General features: G+C 48.4%; 1 long non-coding RNA gene across 1 annotated transcript; it reads left to right on the forward strand.

Moving 5' to 3' along the window:
• The first annotated feature begins 1,396 nt into the window (after positions 1-1,396).
• Positions 1,397-3,767, forward strand: LOC142086009 (uncharacterized). Its single transcript, XR_012674943.1, has 3 exons — positions 1,397-1,484; positions 2,121-2,237; positions 3,030-3,767. It is a non-coding gene; the product is annotated as an uncharacterized LOC142086009 (long non-coding RNA).
• The last annotated feature ends 5,277 nt before the right edge of the window (positions 3,768-9,044 follow it).

A 9,044-nucleotide genomic window follows, 5' to 3' on the forward strand; every position in this document is an offset into this window, starting at 1 on the left:
TGTGTGTGTGTGGTTTTTTTCAGGTGGCCTGTATGCAGCCGATCAGTGCCATGATCCGTCCTGCTTGTGAGCTTGACTTGGGAGTTCAGATACGTAGTGAGCTGTCTGTGTACTCCATGTAACTCATCTTGAATTCCGAAAGCAGTGCCACCCTTTTCATGAAAAGAGAAAAAAGAAAAAAGAAAAAAGAAAGGTAGTGCTTTCCAAGGACTAAAATTTACTTAGTTTTAGTGAGTAGGTAGGTGAACAGAGCACATACACTCCTTACCTGGTGTCCAGCTATTAATGCGAGGGGGTATTGCGGTGAGAACCTGCTAGATAATTATACTGTTTTTTTGCATTTTTACCATCTTTAATGAAAAAAACTACCAAAGGTATTAGCATAAACTGTATGCATTTGACATTGTTTTCTGGGTGGGGAAGTTCAAACCAGTGACTTGCCCGTTATTGCTCATGTAATCTGTGGCAGAGCGAGGACTTGGAGTGAGATTACCATGCTTAGCCTTACCATTCTAGAGTATTTAAAACATTTCCTTGAAACGCTTTCCCAAAATCACAAGACCTGACTTCTGAAATAGCCGTTTTCCTAGGAGCTGCATCTGAGCTAAGCCAGATGAGAGAGTCCTGCCTGCTGTTAGTCACTGAGGCTGATGACAGGTCACCCAGCAGTTCTGGCAAGGACAGAACAAGATAGATACGTATGTTCCCCTGTGCCGCTTGTAAATTCCATCATGTCTTGCGTAAATTGGTCTCCAGGTTTTGCAGGTTGTAGGTTTGGTAGGATCGATGGTGTCTTAAACGTGATGGTAATAGCAAAACCTGTAGGCATCCATGTAGGGCATTTTGGATTTCATAGAATCTGCAAGGATATTTGAAGAGATTAATGTTATGTTGAGGTACAGTAGTTATAGTGTTATGAGAAGAAAGTCTTGGCAAAGAAGATGAAGATGGCAAAGATACTCAAAAGCGTTATAACCTTTGACAGTGGAAACAAGTCATTTACAGTTTATATGAACAGTCTACTATTCTTTTCAAAAATTTACAGAGAACGTTTTGCCTTTTCCATATCAGAACTTAGTGGTAGTAAATTAAAGCTCTCCACTGAGATGTAAAAAAAGGAGTCATGTATCCTGCAAAGAAGAGTAATTGCACGGACTTGATAGTCTTACTCTTTTCAGTTCTCCTTAAAAGGCAGGTGTGTGCTTCCTCACCTGTGCTGTGCAGTGAGAAAAAACAACCACCCTTGAAACCTCCTCTGAAATTAAAGGTGGGTGAGACACATCACATTTTCCACCTTTTCCACTATCCTGCTTTCTCTTGAACTTGTTTGTATCGGTATCAAAAATTCTTTGCTTTCCCTGGAGCCAAGACAACTTAAGATTTTGGTTTTGTTTTCAGCCCGGCAGTCTCCTGTCAGAGAGAGGTGTCCATGCAGAAGTGCTCGGTCACAGAGCACTTGCTCCTTGCTGCAAGAGGACTAAGAGGTGGGTGCGTAGTTAGTGATGCTTCTCATCCATGCTTTGGAGGGTTTTCAGGTTGCTGGTCATTACAGAATTACAGTATGATAATTACTGCGTAGTCTGAGGATATAAGGGAAAAAAGATTGGGGGGGAGGAGAGGATGCTTTTTAATAGCCACTGTGTTTTCTACAACACAGTTTTTGTGGGTCACTGACAAGAGGATCATGGAGGAGGTGGCTGAGATTGTGTAATGGAAATCCTTTTGTTCTGGAGTTGGAGCCCAAATCGCCCTCTAAAAATCTTACTCACGCTACCTAATCTGGAAGCATACAGTTTCTTTTCTGAAAACTGAAGGTAATTCAGTTAGAGGGAGAGCCTGTTTGGAAGTTTCAGTAGTTTGGGGGCAGAGGCCAGTTGGGGGCTGGGGCCCTCGGGGGTGGGGGCTGTTTCTGCCCCGTGCCCTTGGCCTGGCGCTCACAGCTGGGAACGGGCTTTCCAGAATCCTGCTGGAAGGAGCCAGATGTGGGAGCTGTGGCCGAGCTGGGGGACAGGGAGCACCCCTGGACCAGCCTCAGGACCTGCGGCACACCTGCCTTCAAATCAGCTCTCCCAGCAGGACGTTGCCCAGGAGCAACTTGGAGTTTTGCTCTTCTCCTTCAGGAGCCGTGTTCCACACCAAGCACACCCAGAGCTGCGCCTGTGCCAGGAGAAGACTTCACGCACAGCTGGGGCTGATGGTGACAGTTCCCGCCAGATGTGCATGTCAGAGAGATGCAGGTGAGATGCCATGGAGGAGACACTGACTGATTGCCCCTTCTCTTGCAGGAGCAGGGTTTAAGAGCAGGAGGGAGCCAGGGTACAAGGGCCTCCGAGGTCAAAAAATGCATCAAACAGCCAGAGCACGAAGCAGAGGGAGAAGAGAAATAGGTGCAGGTCACGTGGCTGGGACAGTGCTTTCAAGGTAACATCTGCCACAGAAGCACAATAACAGGAAAAGGCATTGGGAGGTCATGGAGTGACTGAGGAAAGTGCCTGGCAGAGAGAAGAGCCCAGAGAGAGAGGAGACAAGGTAGAGATGGAGGTGACAAAGATGGCATGTGGAAAGTGAGGGTGCAGGTCCTTGTGAAGACACTGGTGGCTGAGCAGCTGACGGGGAAGGAGCAGGAACCTGGCTTCTGCTGCAGGTACTTGTGGTGTCACTTGCTGCTGAGCAATGGATAGGGTAGGAGTTTTTAAATCACTTGTGCAGATGCGGGTGATATCACTTGTGACTGAGTAGCAGCTGGATAGGAAAAGACGCATGGCCTGCTTAGGTGCCTGTGATGTCATTCGTGGCAGGAACTAGCCCGTTGCTTTTTCAGGTGCTTGTGATGTTACTGGTGGCTGAGTAGCTGATAGGGCAGGACTTTCTATGTGATTTGTGAAGGTGGTTTTTGATGTCATATGTGCCTGAGAAGATGACAGGGCAGGCACAGAGGACTGTTTCATGCAGGTGCAATACGCATAGCTAAATAAAGAGAATAAATTCCCTTGGTAATCCATGCTAAAGTGTCCTTGCCTCTCTCCTAGGCTGGCGAAGAACTGACTTTTACATAGGTCACCAGAGCATGATTGCTGCCAAGAAAGATCCCTGCGCTTGGCTGCTCCCCTGGACCCTGTTCCTCCTCACGTCCCCATTGCCTCTCTCGCTGGATTCGGTTTCTGGAGGGCACAGTAATCCCAAGCGCTGGCATTTGGAGATGAAAGAGGATGCCGATGGAGAAGCACCTTCGCTCATTTTGCAGTGAGTTTCACGGCAGGCTTGGGAGCTGGGTGTCTTATACTTTCTGTGAGGAGAAATGCCTACACGTTTCTGCCTCCGTTTTGCCTCAGAAACTGATTTCACACCCAGGATGCCTTGCGACAGGCTCAGAAAGGGGCCAGAAGGCCTATGAACTGCAGCTCTTGTGGGACACTGCAGGAGCATCTTCAAGGTGAAGTGTTGTCTTTTTTACTCAAACTCCACTGCCTGAGTTTGCCAGGAAACCAGCTTCTTCACCGAAACAAGGAGTAAAAAGAGTGGAAACCCATCTTCTTAACAAGATGACCCTGTTGATGAGGACCATCAGTGGCAGTGCTTGTAATGCCTTGGTTTCCTTGTCTCTCTTGCACCAGATATCGCACTTGGGAGAAGACCACATGAATCACACAAAGGCGACCCGAGCCTCTAATCGAGCAGCGCTGAAGATGCTCTGTTCCCGGTCATTTTTTTTCCCTGAGATCTCTGCGTGCTAATTTAATATGCTCAGTAGGTGTAGAAAGCTTCCACCCTTCTGGATCACACGGGTGCTTTCATAAAGGAAGTCAAAAAAACCCCAAACCCGTCTGTTCTTTCTCACACGGTCAAACTCTCTACAGAAATCAGAAGCACCACTTAGGACTGGGTTCGGTTATGATGTAATTTTATTGTTTCAATCCTAAACGTCAAGTTTGATGATTAGCATTCTTATGATAATGTTTGTCTGCGGCCTTTGATGGTAAATTGCAGGTTGTGATGGCAAGCTCCGTCACAAGTACTGAACGCTTCTGTCCATAAGCCATGCACCTGAAACACGTGGCAAAGAGTGAGGCAACATTTGCTGGTGATGCTGCAAATGCTTACTTTTTAGTCCTCCTCTCCGGAGTTCTCTTTGGATTTCTTTTTCTTCTTCACTTTCTTGCATTTCTTTTTCAATTCTGCATCACCAGAATGCTCGCTTCTGCCTTTCACCGCTTTCTTTTGGGTGCACTTTCATCCCCCTCTGCACAGGCGTGTTTCCTCTTTCTGCACGTTTGTTTTCCAGGTGCCTGGCCAGAGCCTGCAGGCTCTGGGTGAACCGGCACTGGTGGGAGCGCACGTTGTCCAAGTGAGTATTTCCCCGGCTGCTGCTCACCTACCGAGCCAGGCTGCGTGTCTGCTCTGTGGCCGCTCAAGCCGTGCACGCTTTCCCCTCTGGAGCTTCTGCCATTCACGGGGGCTGTTTCTCTCCCTGTGGGAAGAGCTGCACAGGTTCCCACTGCCAGGCGCCGGCTGACGGTGAGCGCGCTTCTGCGTTTCTGCGTGGCGAGTGCGCCTCGGGCTGGGAGGCGACAGTCTGGTTGGCTTCTGTTCAGCTTCCCCCCCTGCTCAGAGTCAGAGCGCGCTCTCTTCCTGCCGCAGCGCTGAGGGGGAGTTCCTGCAGAGTCCCGTGCTTGTCTCTTCCTTTGGGTCCTCTGCATATTTTCTCCACCTTCTTGATGCCTCAGTCCCACGGTGACGCCAGAAAATGGACTCTTCTGCACTTGGTCCAGCTTTGCCCCACAAGTGCTCTTTGTCTCTTGGCATTCAGCACCTGCTCCAGGGCTCAGATCATGGTGCCTGGAGAAACAACAGTGATCTTAGTCTAGGGTTGTTCTCGCAGCCTCCTCGTGCCTTCAGTCTCATCCTTTCATTGTCTGGCAGCACTTGATGTGACACGCAGAAGCCTGAACCAGCACTAGAAGCTGGAAATGAGATCACGTCTGTCCCTTTCAGAGCAGTAACTCATCTTTATACCCTCTCGGACCTCCATTTCGCCTCTTTTCGCAGCTAGCCAGTCTCAGAGAGCAGACAGCCAGCAACTTACACCAGCGCAAGAGTTTAGTGCCGGACAAGGAGGGAGAAGAAAGGAGCGGGCAAACTGCAGAACAGACAGAACTTAACTAGACAAACAGTCATTCTCTCCTAGGACAGAAAGCAAAACCCACCACAGGAGAACACCACCACCACGATCAGTAACAGGAGAGGGAGTGTATTCGGAACACCCTTCCACACTTGTTATTACCTGGCGTAGAAGAGTAAATACGGACGCTGGCGCAGAACCGTCTTGATGTCACAAAGACCTACAGAGTCATCATTCATCTTGTACCACCGTCCATCGCCGGCCTGCAAAGAAAGGCAACGCTATCTTTAGATGAACTGCAGGATTTTTAAAACAAAACCACAGAGAGAACACCACTGAAGGACACCATGCGCCAACGCAAATCGCAGAGTTGACTTTTACCTTCACGAAGCAGTAATAGTGTCCTGCCTGACAGCTGGAACCTTCATGTACCAGGACAGCATACAAGGAGTAGAGGAGTGGTTCTCCAGCCGCTTGAGACATGTATGCACCAAGGTCCAAATATTCCGGATACTGCACAAGCTAAAGAGAGACCGAGAAGACTAAAAGTTATCCTGAGAGTCTTTAGGAAGCAGCCTGAGGAAACCTTGCCACCAAACACAGGCTAGAGGTATAGAAATAGATCTTCTCGGTTCATCAAAAAAAGGCATTGCCATTTCGTCATTGAAGTGGCAGAAAACTGTTCTTGGCCAAACCAGCTCTTTACGAGCACAGCGGAGTGCTTATCTTCGCATTGGAACTTTCCTCTTACCACAAGGGAAAGAGCAAGGCACAGCTACCAGAGCTATTGCATTGATTTTTCTTAGGCAGCTGCACTCGATAGCCATCGTGTGCAGACGTTAACAACTTCCAAAAAAGGGTTCTCCTTCGGGAAAGGTCTCCTTCCAAGCAGACAAAGTTGCAGTGCACTTGTATACATACCTTGCTAATCTTTCTGCCAGAGAAAGGATCGAATCTCTTCAAGCACACTGTCAGGACATTGGAGGAGCGATGTATCGCAAGCCTCTTGGACGCAGTGGCCAGCTGTTCACACCTTGAAAACAAGCACAGACCCAACTGTTGCAACCAATCTTCTCCCCGCTTCACCCCCCATCCACGTATGGTTGCGTAAAGGCTTGTTTGCCCAACTATCGTATGCGCAGGTTTGCATTTCAGACCCCTTAAGTCCGTACGCTCTCACGGAAGGTAGCTTCGGTCTAGGGTGGCTCACTTTGGAGAGCAGCAGTCTACAGTCTTTACAAGAACTAGGAACGACACTGTTCAGAGAGCCGGCAGAGGCTGCTATTGCTCCGAGGACTGAGGTCTCCTGGACAGAGACGCAAGCATCCAAAAAGCCTTGGAAATGAAACTGTTGATTGCTTTCTCGAGGCAGCTGCTGTTGCCAAATCACTGTCCAGAGCTCTTCCTCGCTTCAGCTCACCGCTGCATATGGGACGTGTCTTCTCCCTTCTGGCCATGGGGGTAGTTCAGCGGGCAACTTCATAGCTAGGAAGGTTGACCACCTCCAGGGCAGACAATGCCAGGAAGAAAATTCTCATCAAAGCTTTCCAAATATCCAGGCAGAAGGGAAAAAAATTACCCGTGTTAGAAACAAGTGCATTATTTTCCAAGTTCCGGATGACTCGGGTGGATTAGTTGTATGGGAAAGAAAAAAAAAGAAAAAACCCAGGCTGTCTCATGACTGTGTTTCTCAATTAAGTCAAAATGTAACTAGGGCTCCCGGACATGCAATACCGTAACCCAGTATCTACTATGAAGATGTCTTTAGTAATAATCTTACTTGCTACATTTATAGCCATTTTCACCATCCAACTGCTCAGGTTTGAAAAAGTCTTCCAGAGCTTCAGTGACAGATGAGGCTGCCTGGATGAGAAAGAAAGGAGAGCGCTAAGCTCCTGGAAACCCAAAATCCCAAGAAATAGCTACCCGTGTGGTGCCAGCATTATCCCAAGAAAGAGCTACCCCTGGGCGGTACCAGAGTTGCCTGTGGTACGCATGGTCAAAAATGGCAAAAGCAATCAAAGCCATCCGAGCAGCAATCAGAGGCGAATTGAGGTAGTCCAAAGCAGGGTGGTATGGCAGTGTCATCAGGGCTGTAGATGCCATCCTTACTCTCTGCCCAGCTGACACCCAGCACGGGGCGGCCGTTTACAGGACTTCCACCGAAGGAGCCCAGAAGCCCGGTTCCCTCCCCATCCAGCACCAAGCTCTTGCGTGGTAACAGCCCACAGTTTTAAATCAACGGAGCTTACTGGAGATAAACTAGGCCCCCTGCAGGGGTCTTGAAACATTGTGCACCACAATTTCAAACCATCTTACCTTGATATCCAAAGGAATATCAAGGAATGCTTCGTAGGTGTCGGAAACGGCTTTGCAGCTCAAGCACGTTACTGGAAGGCAAAGAGAAATGCTTCTCAGGTTGGGAAGGAGACTAACTCTGCCCGTTTCAACAACCAACACATACTACTTTAGAGGCACTGGACATACTGCTGCATGCTAGAAAGTAGAAGTTTGTTTACCGCAAAGAGAGAAGGAGCCAGAGATCATTCTAAGGACGGTAATATTTTTAAAAAGTACCTCTGGATCTCAGAAAGCCCCCAAATATTTGATGGACGATGGTAGTTTCTTGAGAAGAGATGCCCAAGCTGGAAACAAATCGTAAGGCAGAGAGTTATCTCCTCCAAGAGTTTTGCTTTGTGTGAAAACTCTGGGCATAGGGTTTCCTTGATGGGAGAACATCAAGGAGTCCAGAGGGCTCAGGAACATTGCAAAGGTAATTTGCTTGTGCTTACTCGCTGCTTCCACTCGGACGAGCTCTCTGCATGGCATTGATAGTGTAGCTTAAGAACTCGTGGGCATCTTCCTGCATGCCAGGCTGGAAATGTTCTCCTATTCCTAAGACAGAAGTTGTTAATAGTTCTCTCTGACAAGAAGGGAAGAAACGTGTAAAAGCACCTGAAATGACTTACTTCTGAGGACCCGGATGACAGCCTTAGGTTGGATGGCACTGGCTGAAGAATGCAGGACCTCGTTAACGTGCGCTTCCATTATGCACATCATGCAGAAGCCTTGCTGACGACCTGAAGAGGGAGGGAGGGAAGCAAGCTTCTCAGGTTAGCAAAGTACCATAGCAATGGCAAACCTAACGGAGATCTTGAAGTTATAAGAACAGTCTCCACTCTTCTGCCAAGGTGCCAATGTGCCAACAAGCCCGGGACATTTTAGTGCATAGGAAACTGTCTTCAGAGAGATGCTTAACTGACAGAAGTTTTCTGTGCAATAAGCAAAGAGAGTTTAACGTGCAGGAAAAGGGCCCGAGACCCGGGGCTAGAAAGCGGTGCCTTTCTGAAGATGAACACACCGGGGTAGGACAAGAGGCTTCTAGCTTGAGAGTTCAAAGAACACCAACTCGGGGGGCTGACAAAGAAGGGATGCTTTTCTCCTAAATCAAATTCCAGATTCTGGGAATCCTTGGGAAGTGCCCGACAAATTTACAAGGAGAAGTTCATAAAAGTACTCACACGACTGGCCGTGCGCACGAGAGAGCAGGTAGTTGGCCAGAGGGGGAGTGTACGTCAGGCACTGCAGGACGGAGTTGAGGAAGCAGGTATTGCCCAGGTTATGGAGTCCTGCTCCAGCTCTCTGTCTTTGCTGCCACTCCATGCAAATCTTCTCCGGGGGACAGAGGATCCTTTGTGGCGGAGCCATTCCCTCGGCAATGACTGCAGGGAAATGACATTTGAAAAGAGATGAGATGATATTGTTGCCTGAAAGCCTATTTGAAAAGTCGAGTTCTGTACAGGAGCACCCAGGACAACCAGCTCTAACCTCCAACACAGAAACATCGGGGGAAGCCTGACACTGCCATCGCAAGAAACAGTTTTGGAAAATAGTCTGTTCCCCTGCTTACTTTGCTGAAAGTCCA

This window comes from Calonectris borealis, chromosome 10, assembly GCF_964195595.1.
Source record: "Calonectris borealis chromosome 10, bCalBor7.hap1.2, whole genome shotgun sequence".
Lineage (NCBI taxonomy): Eukaryota > Metazoa > Chordata > Aves > Procellariiformes > Procellariidae > Calonectris > Calonectris borealis.